Genomic DNA, 14,810 nt, shown 5'->3' with positions numbered 1-14,810 from the left:
CATTGGCTACCGGGACCGGGTAACTAAAATCCTTGGACTATCCCGGCTTAGAGACCTGAACATGACTAGTTTTTTTTCATTTAGACCAATGTGGCAAAGTTGTGTTATGCCTGTATTAAGATGCTGGCTATGCGGCGAAGAATGCGTGTTGGACACCTGTCTGGCACTACAATCGGATGTGCCAATGGACGCAGATACCTTGTTGGGTCCGGTAACGGCTCATGCATTGTGCTGTCCCCAGCGGCTACCAATCCTGATGACGGCATTCGTGGAGTCTTCACCGCTACGATTGATGGGTAGTGAAGTACAAGATGAAAGCAGCATCGATCACGTACGACCTTCAGTCAGCTATGCTGATCAAAACATCAATGGAGGCAATCATGCTCAAGCTCATGAATGCATGGTAACAACTTTTTCCGAATTAGTGGAACTTACGCAAGAAGCTGTTGACAGTTTTTTCAACAGTCTAAATGATATGATGTTTTCACCAGAACAGCAGGAATAACTTTGAGCAAATTGGCACTCGGAGTTCCCTACATGCTGAATTTGGCCTTCAACTTTTTAAAGAAAAGCGATATGAAAAATTTTCTCATAATTTTTTTTCAGACTGCAAGAACTTTTCCCCAATTCCAAAATATTTACGATTTTTGGGACACTTATCTCGTGCTTAAAGTAGACATTATTCTTAGAGAACTAAATTTCTATTTTAGGTAGTCACGAGACATTCGCTATCCTCTAGCCTATTATACATAACTTTATGATTGTGATGAAATGGTCTCGCACTTTTTTTTCTGTATTTAGAGCCATTTCATGTGTAATTTTCGCATTTATTCATGCTGAATTTAGAAATATGCGTTATATGTTTAGCATTATTAGACTGCTTGTGCATATAGTATACGTGACAGTATATGTGATTGTGTTTCATATATTTTATAAAATCCAATTTCCGGAATGCATATAAATGTATTTTTGGGGTGGTACGGTATACACAAATGCTACTGATATTCACTATGCCTAGATTCGTAATTATGGACATAGTCTACCTGGAGTGGGTGTGATGTATTCCTATAGGTACTGTATCGATTCCCCTATTCCTGACCCTGGTTTGGTTAATAATTAACTAGCAGCCATCCATCGGTGCAAAAACCGTTATCTGATTAAGCCACACCACGGCACAGAAGCACGTTATCTGATTAGTCATAACGCATGCCATCTAATTAGACAAGCGATATTCCTCCAGCCCCTGATAAGGCATACGGAGTTCTCAAAACAAATCAAACCTACAGCGACCTGGGAAATTCCCATAACCATTGTTTTGATTTCACCGAGAACTTCAGCAAAAGAATGTGCGAACAAGCCCGTTCATATGACATCCTTATTGACGTATATATGTCCATCCTTACGTCAATCTCGGCACCTTTCAGGTATAAATATTACCGACATTGCCTTAAGCAAACACATGCGGTGGTGACGAGATCGGAGCAGCGAGACGTGCTGAGGAGCCCAGCAGACAGCGAAGCCCACAGGTACTGCCCCGCCTTCCTGACGTGCTGAGAACGAGACGCTGCCTTTCTCCTGCCGAGAAATCCAGCTCCGGCGCTTCCAAGCAGCCCTCGCAGGCAGCTGGAATATCAAGACCTGGGATAAGAGATACCAGCCCTCCATCATTCTAGATCTCAGGTACAGAACTGAATAACCCCTTGCAGAGAATTCTCGAGTCAGTCCCTTGGCAAAACAAACTTAACTTAAACTGCTACTTATCTACTCCCGCCCACGTATTAGGCTTAGGTCAGGTACATTGGGGTAGGCGTGGTTAGAAGCACCAGTTGAGTACGATTAGTCAAATGTATATATGTATGTATCTATTTTATCCATTTTAAAGTATCATATGGCTCAGAAACCATATCAATGCTTTTACAGTATTATTTTATAATTTTGCCTCTACTGTATGCACTTTACTTAACTACAAGTATTGCAATAATAGCGATTCATTTCTCTTGTATGAGAAAAGAGACTGATCAATAAATAACATCTTTTATTGAACCACGCCCATCTCTTATTTCTCTACAAACTGATGAAACTAAGAATGCACGTACTGACTGAGTAAAATAAGTTGTCTATTGTTTTCACACGACTCTAGAGATACACTCTTGATTAGGGGAGAGCAAAGTTGTCATGTTCTATGGTTGTCAGAAACTAAATCCCTTCTTGTCTATCCAGGGAGGTTAAAATCCTCCTTGCCTATTCGAGAAAGTTTCTAGTGAACTCTGAGCTAGCTGGCAAACACAAAACTTTAAGTCTAATATCGTCGGTAGAAGACCTAGTTAACCTCTGCCCTAGGTCTATACTATTGAAGATATTATTACAATGCGCAGAGCCTATTGGGATAATAGGAACTACACTACAAAAGCACACTTGATGAATGCGATTTCATGCACGGTTAGATTATGGTATGCAGAGATCGTGTTGAGCTTTGGTATCGTTCCTTTCAAATCTCATATACCATATTATACGTAGAATATAGCAGAATCGAGAACCATCGTGAGAGGTCCCTTTAAGACCGTTTGTTTACGATTCAGCCCATTCGTTACATACGTCCTTGTTAGTACCACGCCCCTTGTTCACCTTACACGTCACACGCTGGCTTTCCCGCGTGATCGACAATGGCGGCAGCTTCGCTCTAGGAAGCAGCCTTGGAATACACACGGTAAGAATTGAATCTAATATAAGGCAACTACATTCATGAGCCGTCATTATCCTCGATAGATTTGAATTTATGTGGTATTTTTGTAGCGAATGTTTACTTTATATTACTAACTATTTATTAGCCAGCAGACAGTAACAGCTTGATATTGCATGAACTGTTCGTATATTCATGATATATAGAATGTTTGTTTCTTCTTTACAAATAGGACAAAAAGCTTAGATTTTTGTTATACATTCATTAGTCTGTCGAATTATTGTTGATAACTGTGATTCAATGGTTCATCTGATAAATTACTGATTTTATGTTCACCATAGATCATTAGTAATAGATATGCAATACTAATATGAAGGTGGTTATTATATCGGTTAATATCGAGTGTATTGAACATACATAGTTGTTGATTATATTATTCCTTGTATGATATAGAGGAGTTACAGTTATATATTTTACATTACAGACTTCCCTGATGAAGGCAATGAGCCGAAATGCATTGGAAGGATTGTTGTGATTGATCATTTGATGAATTCGAGAGTTATGAAAATTTAACACAGTACTACTTTGTAGAAGTATGAATAAAATACTTTGAATAGACATACAAGGAATCTCTCCAAGGATACTTTATTTGGATCAATAACTTTATTGATAAATGCTTGCTGGACGTTTCCAGCACTTGAATCAGTGCCCTAGGAGACACCCGCACATCTCGTGTTGGTGATATCTTGCATAGATTGAAAGATCAACACTTTCCCGATTTAATTCCTCCCACGCCCAAAAAAACCCTATCCCTGTAAGAGATGTAGCATCTGTTTGCAAGGAGGTATGCGGAAGGAGAGTCATATAAACTGTGCTGATTGTCCTTCAAATCCTGGGCTGTTTGTGTCTACATGTTTCAGATTGTATCACTCTCAAAATAGTTTTTGGGTGCAACTGTGAGTCTAATAGTGTACTGCCTGGTCTATCTGGTTTTATATTTGTTGTTCAGTTTCACGGTTGGCATTAGAATGATGTCTTTAGTTACTGCTGTTGTGTTTGTAGTTATAGTTTTGTATTGAGTTCCAATCGGTTTGTGTTTTCTTTCTTGTTATAAACCAATTTGATTACGGTGTGCATGGACTGGCACTTGGCTGGTGTTGTGCATGGACTGGCGCTTGGTTGGCGGGGTGTGTTAACTGGCACTTGGTTGGCGGTGTGCTGGAGCTTGGCTGGCGGTGTAGGTGGACTGGTGTTTGGCTGGCAGAGATGGTGGCCTGGTGCTTGACTGACAATGTGCGTGGGCTGGCATTTGGCTGGTGGAGTGTGAGTAGTGACTTGCTGCTTGTCATTACACACACTCCTAGGCGAACGCCACTGCACTCACTATGTCAACCACCAGCCAGTGTGATTGCTGTGTCAGTCATGTGGGCGTAGGAAAGTGATGGTCCCTTGTATAGCTCTGTCTGTTGATGTGAATGTTGTAATGTGCTTGCCCCGTGGCTGGCGGAGTGAATGGTCTTGTGATTGTGTCATGTAGGAAAGGTGTGTGAATGGCATGTAAAGAGATTGGTGCCTAGTCGTGGCTTTACAGCTCATGAGCTGTGAGTCCTTGGTTCAGGATTTTAACCTCTTAATTATTAACAATGCATTTCATTTTTGTGCAACCTCTTGTTAATAAAATGTTATGCTCTGAACCTTCACTCACCCTCGTGCCAAATCAAACCAATAGTGTGTGTACTTAAGGAATAGTTTGTTTAAAAGTAATATTTGTCTTTTCTGTCTTTCTCTGTCAGGGCGTCCATTGTCCCTACATTGACTATTGATGAATGTTGTAATGTGCTGGGGCTGCAGCTGGTGGTGTGAATGCCTGTGTCAAGTATGAAAGGTGTTTGAATGGCCTGTAAGGAGGTTGGTGCCTTGACGTGGCTTTACATCTCATGAGCTGTGAGTCATTGCAGTAGGTTTTTAACCATTTAATTATTAACAGTGCATTTACTTTTTGTGAAAGACTTCTTAATAAAATATACATTTTGAACCTTTCACTCACGCTCATGCCAAATCCAACCAGTATGTGCATGTACTTGAGGAACAGATGGATAGGCAGTCATAGTTGTCTTATCTGTCTTTCTGTGCTAAGGAATAGTTTGTCTCTAGGGAAAATCTACCAACTTTAGATATTTTTGTAAACCCCCAAAAAAGGGGAGTGCTGGGTGGTGTGCCTCTCATGGATTCCAATGACTTTTTTCTCACAAAGCCATGCAAACCTCAAACTGTGACTGTAGTCACACATTTCCCATGCCTTACTGTGTCATAATTTTCTGGTACCAGAAAAACCACAATTCTCTTACCATCCACTCTACCTCCCAGGGTCTCCTGATAGAAATGTGGTAACTCAGTCGTGTGGGTGGGCCAAGTACCGGCGACAGGCAAGGGCCCAAAACATATTGTCGAGACATCAAAACGACCTGGTTTTGCAAGGAGGGTCATCTGGTTTTTGGCCCTGGGCTCAACTGCCACCTAGGAAAACCTACCAACCGTACACATTTTTTAAAACTAGACACCCAGGGGAGTCCAGGGAGGTATAGCTTGTGTGGACCACCATAATGTGTTCCTACCCAGAATCCCCTGCAATCCTCAAATGTAGCTGAAAAATAACAGTTTTCTCAAATTTCAGTGTGGGAAAGTTGTGGTATTACCGGGCTCACTGAAGAGACCAAGGGGAACGCTGGGTGGTAGGACATTTGCGCTGGCATGGTGATCCCACACAGAAATGTGTTGAACATGTGATTTCTTCAGCTAAATTTGAGGTGTGCTGGAGATTCTAGATAGGAAAACATAGGGAGACCCACACAAGTCGTACCTCCCTTGACTCCTGCAGGTGTCTAGTTTTCAGAAATGTGTGGGTTTGGTAGGTTTCCCTAGACAGTCGCTGAGCCCGGGGCCAAACACCCAGGTGCCCCCGCGCAAACCCAGGTAATTTTGAATTAGGTAATTTTGATATCTCCACACTAGGTTTTGGGCCCCTGCCTGTCACGGGTACTTGGCCCACCCACACGAGTGAGGTACCATTTTTATCGGGAGACCAGGGGGAACACTGGGTGATAGGAATTTGTGTCAGCCCATTGATCCCTCAACTTCCCAACACAGAAATTTGAGAATTTTTTTTTTTCCCAGCTAAATTTGAGGTTTTCAGTGGATTCTGGGTAGGAAAACTTTGGGGCTCCATGCAAGCCATGCATGGCTCGACTCCCCTGGATGTCTAGTTTTCAGAAATGTGTGGGTTTGGTAGGTTTCCGTAGATGGCCGCTGAGCCCCGGGCCAAAATCCCAGGTTTCCCCATTGCAAAACCAGGTCATTTTGTGATAGGTAATTTTGATGTCTCAGCAATACATTTTAGGCTCTTCCCTGCTGCTGGCACTTGGCCCACCAGACAGGTAAAGTAAACATTGTTTTGGGAGACTTTGGGAAATGCGGGGTGGGTGGAAGTTTGTGTATCCACGCAGATTCCATAAATTTCTATCACAAATTGTGAGGTAAATGTGTTTTCTTTACAACGTTTGAAATTTGCAAGGGATTTTTGGTAACAGAACCTGGTGAGAGCGACACAAGTCACCCTAGATTCTCCTGTATTTCTAGTTTTCAAAAAATGTACAGGTTTGCTAGGTTTCCCTATGTGTCGCCAGAGGTAGGGTTCAAAATCCACTGCTAAGCACTTTGCAAAAAAAAGGTCAGTTTTCACTGTAAAAATGTGGTGTGTCCGCGTTGTATTTTTGGCTGTTTTCTGTTGAGCTAGGTCTACCCACACAAGTGAGGTTCCATTTCTATTGGGAGACTTTGGGAATGCCAGGTAGGTGGAATTTTGTGGATCCACGCAGATTCCAAAACTTTTCCTTACAGGAATGTGAGCATTTTCTTTTAACAAAGTTTGAGGTTTGCAAAGGATTCTGGGTAACAAAATCTGGTGACAACCACACAAGTCACCTCATCCTGGATTCCCCCGGGTGCCTAGGTTTAAAAAAAGTGTAGGTTTGCTAGTTGTCCCTACATGCCGGCTGAGCTGTTGTTCAAAATCCACAGCTAGGCACTTTGCAAAAAGGGACTGTTTTCACTGAAAAAATGCGGTGTGTCCAAGTTGTGTTTTGGGATATGTCCTGTTGGGGGCACTAAGCCTAACCACACAAGTGAGTTACCATTTTTATCGGGAGACTTTAGGAAATGCGGGGTGGGTGGAGGTTTGTAGATCTATGCAGATTTCCAAACTTTCTATCACATAATTGTGAGGAAACTCTGTTGGATTCCCCTGGTTGTATAGTTTTAAAAAATGTATAGGTTTGCTAGGTTTCCCTAGGTGCCATCTGAGCTAGGGTTAAAAAATCCACAGCTAAGCACTTCGCATAAAAAGAGTGAGTTTTCACAGTAAAAATGTGGTGTGTCCACATTGCACTTTGGGCTGTTTCCTGTCACGGAGACTGTCCACCCCACACATGCGAGGTACTGTTTTTATCGGAAGACTTTGGGGAATGCTGGGTGGGTAGAAGTATGAGGATCCATGCAGATTCCAGAACTTTCCATCAGAGAAATATGAGGAAAGTGTATTTTTTTGACAAAGTTTGAGATGTGCAAGGGATTCTGGGTCACAGAACCTAGTGAGAGTCACACAAATTACCCCATACTTGATTCCCCTGGGTGTCTTATTTTTGAAAATGTATAATTTTGCTAGGTTTCCCTAGGTGTCGGCTGAGCTTGCGTTTAAAATCCACAGCCAGGCACTTTGCATAAAAAGGGTCAGTTTTGACTGTAAAAATGTGGTGTGTCCACATTGTGGCTTGGTCCATTCCCTGTAGATGGGACTAGGCCAATCTACACATGTGAGGTACCATTAATATCGGGAGTATTTGGGGAATGCTGGGTGGGTGGAAGTTTGTTGATCCATGCAGATTCCAGAACTTTCAATCACAGAAAAGTAAGGAAACTGTGTTTTTTTTTACAAAGTTTGAGATTTGCAAGGGATGTTGCATTACAGAACCTAGTGGGAGCCACACAGGTCACCCCATCCTGCCTTCCCATGCGTGTCTAATTTAAAAAAATGTTTAGGTTTGCTAGGTTTTCCTTGGTGCTGGCTGAGCTAGGGTTCAAAATCCACAGCTAGGCAAATTGCAGAAAAAGAGGGTCTGTTTTCACTGGAAGAATTTGATGTGTCCACGTTGTGTTTTGGGCCATTTCCTGTAGCGGAATCTAGGCCTACCCAAACAAGTGAGGTAGTGTTTTTATTGGGAGACTCAGGGGAACACAGAATAGTAGAACAAGTGGTATTACCACTTGTCTTTGTTTGCATTTATGCCTTCCAAATGTAAGTCAATTTGTAAAAAAAAGCAGTCGTTTTGAAAAATGACCGCTAATTCAAATGCTTGTATGGGTACCCACAATTTCTTTTACTGTAAAAATGTGGTGTGTCCGCATTGCATTTTTGGCCATTTCTTGTCGCCGGGATAAGCCAACCCACACATGTGAGGTACCATTTATAGCGGGAGACTTTGGGGAATGCTGGGTAGGTGGAAGTTTGTGTAGCCTCGCAGATTCCAGAACTTTCCATCACAGAAATATAAGGAAAATGTGTTTCTTTGACAAAGTTTGAGATTTGCAAGGGATGATGGGTAAGAGAACCTAGTGAGAGCCGCACATGTCACCCCATCCTGGCTTCCCATGGGTGTCTAGTTTTCAAAAATGTATTGGTTTGCTAGGTTTCTCTGGGTGCTGGCAGCGCGAGGATTCAAAATCCACAGCTAGGCGCATTGCAAAAAAAGGGTCTGTTTTCACTAGAAGAATTTGTTGTGTGCACATTGTGTTTTGGGCTCGTTCCTTGCAGACACTAGGTCTACCCACACAAGGGAGATAGCGTACTTATCGGGAGACTTAGGGGACCACAGAATAGTAGAAAAAGTGTTATTACCAATTGACTTTCTTTGCATTTCTGCCTTCCAAACGTAAGACAATTTGTACCTATATTTCACTCCTTATATTTTACCAAATGAATTGCTATAAACCATGTAAAAAATGAAAAACCATTGCAAGATGCAGATCAGTTATTGGCTTTGGGTTTCTCGGGTTCTTGGTGAACCTACAAGTCCTATATATCCCATAACCTTAAGGGCCCAGCAGATGTAACGGTATATTGCTTTAAAAAATCTGTCATGTCTAGAATAAGTTACAGGTAGCACAAATGGCTGTTTTGTTCAACTCAATTTCAATATTTTTTGTTTTCAACTGTTAGTTTCTATAAAAAAAACTTTGAAGGATCTACACAAATTACCGCTTGCTGAATTTTATCTAGTTGTCAGAAATGTATAGCTGTCTGGGATCCATCATTGGTTTCATACTCATTTGTACCACTAACTGGAAGAACAATTAAAGCACAAAAAATAGGAAAAATAGTCTATGTCCCAGTAAAATACAAAAACTGTATCGGAAATTTTTGTTTTCCGACAAAAAGTCTGCCCGTCCCTGAAAGCTGAGAAGATCGTGCTTTCAGCACCACAAACCCTTTGTTGATGATTTTTGAAGGGAAAAAAATAGACGCTTTCTTCTGCTTTATTTTGGCTAATTTATGGGTCCGCTCCAGGGAAATTGGCAATTCCTGGGTACCTTTAGAATCCTCAGGGTGCTAGAAAAAAGGGCACAAAGTTGATGTGGATTCCTTATGTGGACAAAAGGTTACAGGGGCCTAAGCGCGATCTACTCCAAATAGCCAAAAAAGGCTTAGCACAGGGGGAGAAATGGCCTAGCAGTGAAGGGGTTAAAGTTTTATTTAAGAATAGCATCAAAAAGCACTAAGTGCAAACGTCGGGCAAATAGTTGCGCTGGACCAGGGCAAGAGTAAGATTTAAGGCTGACAATTATAGAATGCAGGTCCAATTCAAGGACCAGGTGGGTACCGGTTACAAAGTTACCTTCTCACTTTTATGGAGGTAGAAAGCCTTTAGTGGAGCCATTTAGCTGACTGGGATCAGAGGAAGTGCGCAATAGTGATGGGAACCACAGTGGGATGTTGTTAAGTCGATCGCAGGTAGCACATCATTGGGACCGATGAAGGTTTGTTGGTGGTGCGTGGGTGCTGCTGATGTGGAGTCCAGTGAAGCCCTCGATTGGGTGCTGCTCAGCTTGAGTCCAGTGAACTCATTGAACGGGTACTGCTCAGGGATAAACCTGGTGAAGCCATTAATAAAGGTTGTCAGCGGTGAGTCTGGTGAAGCATTCAGTTAGGCATGGAGGAATATAATCTGTCCAATATTAAACCACAAATAGAAATAAATATAAGTATCCATGACCATCTCTATTTTTATATACAGTAAGTTATTATACTATACTACCCCTGTATGATTCCTCAACCTCATGTCATCCTCTTATTCCTTGCACTCCAAGCATAATGCCAACATTTTGAGACTTCAAATACAATTACAGGAGTGGTGTTTGAACTGAATACTCGCAGTACAATCTGATGCTGCTGTATACCAAATAACTCGCTCATCTGCTTTATCCATTTTGAACTTATCCTAATGTGGGATTTGCAAAGGAATAGAATGTGTCCCTCAGTCTCCTCGTATTGCATACATGATGGGAACACATATTAGCTTGTCCCCAAGCTGACTACTTGCATGTAAAAGAGGGAGTTGGTAAAGTCCTCATCCTAAACATAACATAAAGTGATCTAGCTCTAGATGGTTTTATCTGGTCCAAGTATTCGTTAAAGTTGTAATCCCATTTGGTCAACAAAAATGTATCAATCATTTTTCCCTGTTGTCATTAAAGCAGTGCAAAAATCCTTCCTTGATGACAGAGCAGTGCTTAATTTGAGCTGGTGGTCTCCGTGGCTCGGCATTAATTGGCAACACCGGCTCTTATGACACCTGCCACATGGTGCTGCTCTCTGTGTTATTCAGAGATAAGCAGAACAACCATTGTTTTATTATTTCAATCTATATTAAAAACAACCAATACCTGCCGCCTAAGCTATTCTAATAGCTTTGAGGTCATCAAATGTCTGAATTGTCACACTTTGGCAGTGTGATGATTACAAGTTGAGTAGTTACTGTGATGTCTGCACTGACAGGGGCAATTGGTGGTACAAGCTGTGTTGGCCTCCTGATGAGGGCCCTGGCACTTATTGTTTTACAGATTAAGCTCTGTGACACAGCATACTCCAGCTTAAAGAGTGTGTCAAATAGTGACAGCACAAGATCTACCAGTGTGGAAAGAGTGTCCACTACTTACCAATATTTTGACAGCCCATGATCTACCAGTTTCTACTTGTACATAGCTCAGCCACAGTATTTTGCCCACATTTTGTATCCCAATCACATCATGCAACCCCAATCACATGCCGCAGTCCCTCCCTGTAGAGTTCAAGGTCTTTTTGGCCGAGTGGTATGTAGCTAATAAGTTTACCTTACTTCCCACTTGTTTATTGTTTTTAAAGTGAATCTGAACTCTGAATTGTATTTGAATTGAATCTGAATTGTGACGGGGCAAAAGGAGCTTTGGATGGGTATTTTATGGTGTTCTGTGACTCATTGGACATCCTTGTTTCAACTTGGGGGTAATGGTGTTTTCCCCCACACCGCAGGCATTTTTCCTTGCTGAGGCTGAAAAAAGGCACCATTTTGGGCAGGCTGTGCTCTAGTTGCCCAGGAAGCAGATGACTACGCATTTAAGGAGCACCACAGCGTGGAAACGCAGTTGACATGTGCAGCTGGCGTGCTGCTGGCTCGCCAAAGCTGTGCCAAAGGCAAGCCATCGGTGCCTGTCTGCGCCCGGACAGCGGCCAGTGGCAGCCATGCTGCTGGAGAGAGTATTAGTGGGTCAAACTGCACTAGGGTCACAGTGCCGGAGTTTGAGGCACTAAGGACCTTGTGAGTAACTATATAGTGTGGTTGTGGAACCTCACAGTGTAATACACTAACCAACCCCATCTGGGACCAATAGGTGTCATCTGTCGAACCATCAGCTCAATCTGGAGTAGCTGTGGAACTGAGCAGCAAGGCTTACACATTGGAAGCAGTGTAAAGCATTTAGTCAACACCATTTAAGAAGAAATCAACACAACACAAATTGACTGAATTTTTATATAACTTTAGACACTAACATGCAAAAGATCCACCGTACGGTTCTAGAGTTAAAGATTTTACAAGAATTGATAAATCAAGACAGTTCACTTAACTGTGAACAAGCATTGGAAAATCAACGAATTTGACACTTGGAAACATTTTCATTAAAAAGGTGGGCTAGGTGTAATGTGGCTACTTAGAGTCACTTTAGGTGACCAACTCCAGTTGGGAGCTAGTTAGGGGGATCAACCAGGTTCTCGAGAACAGTTACTGCAACAGGTGAAACAATCCTCAGTCAATTCCAGGCACTTTTATGCTGTGCAGGTTTTTTCAATGGAAGTGGATCTGATGTAAGGGATGAAAGATGCACAAAATGCTCCATGGATGATGTGGATGTGATGATGTTGATGGGAGCCTTCCTGCAGCGATTCCTCAGCCCATGAAGATGGTGAGGGAGTCCTGGTTGCAGGGTCAACTTCCCACAAAGTCCTCTTCATTCTGACCAAAGTCCAGTCGCCGGTGTTGTGGCCAGGTCTGGGTCTCTGGAATGCCCTATTTATCTTCAGAAAATGCCCTCAAGGTAGTATGCGGTTGGAAGCCAATGGGCTACTAGGTCCTTCCCTAAGTCCCTGTCAATATATGCGCAACTGTCCCTTACCATGAGTTCGCTCAAAAAAGCTCTGAGTAATGGTTAAGGCCCCACAGGACTGAGGATTGTCAAAATGGAATATATAGGAATGAGAGTATTTAACGTTGCCTAGTCTCTCTTTCTTGCACTGAAGCCATTATAAACAATAAAAAGTGCACATCCAGAGACCTGCTTTCCCAGACTTGCCGCTCAGTTCTGCTCTATGCTGTTTGGATCCGGAACATTTTACTGCAAGCACTCGTTGTTAGGTGCGGCCGAACTTTAAAGGGAATGACATTGCCCAGTCAACTATGACACCTATGCCTACTGCAAGGACCTAAAGCTGTATACTAGCAAGATATAAAATGTAAAAAATGTAAATTGATACTTGTATAGCGCACTACTCACCCGCAAGGGTCTCAAGGCGCTTGTACGAATACCGCTGTGGAACCCATCCTGGCTTGCCCTGTGAGGTGTCCACTCCTGGGCACCCCCAAGGTGGAGGCCAGTCATCCTTAGCGTTGTGTGGGACATTGTGGAGATTAAGCAAGCTATTGCCCAGAGTTGCAGAGTGGGACTCCATGATTGGAATAGGCACCGAGGCGAGAATTATCAGGTCCGTGGAATTTTTGAGCCCAAGACCCGCCGAGGCGGGGAATTGAACCCTGGTCCCGGGCTAGACCTCTGCATCAAGGTCTGCCGCTCTAACCATTGAGCCACACTTCTCCACACAAGATATAATGTACATAGTGCAAAGGTGCTGTAGAAATAGAAACAGGACTTTAGTGTGGGTCAGTAGTAAACAAAGAAAAAGTACTTACGGGATAATGAAGGGTTGCTGTCGCTCCCCATGTGAGGTGGGCGATACTCTGCTCACAGTTGATTCCCTGATGTACAGTTTCTCATCACTATAACCACCATTCTTATTATGATGCACATGCACAGTTATAAAATGTCTTTGCAATCGTGGCCAAGACGCACTAACAGTGTCTATGATCCACGATCTATGAATGGTGCAACCAGTGCCACTACCTGCCAGCAGTACAACAGATAGCCCCCGACTAAAAGTGCCCATGACTAGAACGGGGAATGGACTTAGGAGGCATGGTGTAGGAGGCATGACAATTGCCTTGGTCCATGGATATCTTGAAATGGTCAGATATTTCTAGAAGTGCAGTTTCAGTGCTGTGGTGGGGTGAAACCCTGATTAACTAGGGTGCAAGAGCTTGCTCTGCTCTAAGTATTAATATAGTTGTGTATTAACCAATTTCTCTAGCAGCATAGTGAAAGTAGGCAGCAAGGAGATATACCTGTAGTCATTAACAATGTTTGAATCTAGAGAGGGCCTCCATCCAGCTGGTGCAGCGCCAAATGCTAGAGAGAAGCTACAAGTTTTTTAATCACCAGAATAATGGCCTCAACTGCCTCTGCTCACATTGCAGGGGGGACAGGAGTCACTACAGATTGCTCGAGGTAAATTACAATGCACTTAGCAAAGTTACCGTTATCATTATCCGGTCTCACAGGTGGAGATACTACCACCGGCGTGGGGAAATTCATTTGGATATCAACAATATTAGCTTCAAATAAATCTGCAAACCTGCTGCTCAGGTCCTGAGAGGAAGAAATCACCCTATTGGAGGAATTAGGGGAAAGAAAAGATTTAGCAGCCTGAAAGACGGCCTGATGTCTACTTGATGCAGGACTAATTTTATCACCAAAATAGAAGATCTGAGTTTGTTTAATGGAAGCACAACAGATCTTTCTGAAGGTATGTTTACGTCTGATTTTGCCGTCCAAAGAGTAAACCTTATGCCACTTCCCGCTTTTTTTGCACCCTCTCTTTTCAGCAGCCAAGGGCGAGGCGAACAAGGTGGGCAGAAGCACCTCCCTGCCTCTCCTTCTTCCACTGGCAAGGGACCAAAGCCTCAGTTGCCTTATCTAGCCAGTTGGTTATGACCTTCATACTTGAAGCAAAACTGTTGGTTAAAGGGGAATCTGTCATGGTGAGGAACTCGAACCAGTTGTTGCCCTTACTTTTTTCCATGCATGGAAAGATGTCAGTACTCCAGGACTGGCTTGCTGGCCAAAGTTATTGAACCTCCATTTAAACAGGATTTGTAAGTGATCTGACCAGGGTACTTCCTCCAGATGACTAACCAGGACAGGCCCACTTAAAAATATCAGGTTTATGGTATGGCCTGCTGAGTGAGTGGGGAGTGATACAACTTGAGAAAAGTTAAGTAAAGCCATTGTATTGGTTAAAGTAACTATTGACGGATCAGTGGGGATTATTAAAATGAAGGTTAAAGTCTACTAGCAAAGTGGAATTAGCAAGGTGTATTGTAAAATGGGCCAGTGCAGAATCAGGGGAATACAAAAAAGTGCCAGCATAGCCAAG

General features: G+C 42.8%; 1 long non-coding RNA gene across 1 annotated transcript in view; it reads left to right on the top strand.

The window, feature by feature from the left end:
- Positions 1–3,293, top strand: part of LOC144770151 (uncharacterized) — a 206,906-nt gene extending 203,613 nt beyond the window's left edge. Inside the window, exon 3 of the long non-coding RNA XR_013598813.1 lies at positions 3,165–3,293. This is a non-coding gene — a long non-coding RNA (uncharacterized LOC144770151). The remainder of the gene's footprint in view (positions 1–3,164) is intronic.
- Positions 3,294–14,810: the final 11,517 nt, after the last annotated feature.

This window comes from Lissotriton helveticus, chromosome 1_1, assembly GCF_964261635.1.
Source record: "Lissotriton helveticus chromosome 1_1, aLisHel1.1, whole genome shotgun sequence".
In the NCBI taxonomy this organism is placed as follows: Eukaryota; Metazoa; Chordata; class Amphibia; order Caudata; family Salamandridae; genus Lissotriton; species Lissotriton helveticus.
Note: the sequence above shows the minus strand (reverse complement) of the source record. Positions and strands in the feature narration are given on the sequence as shown.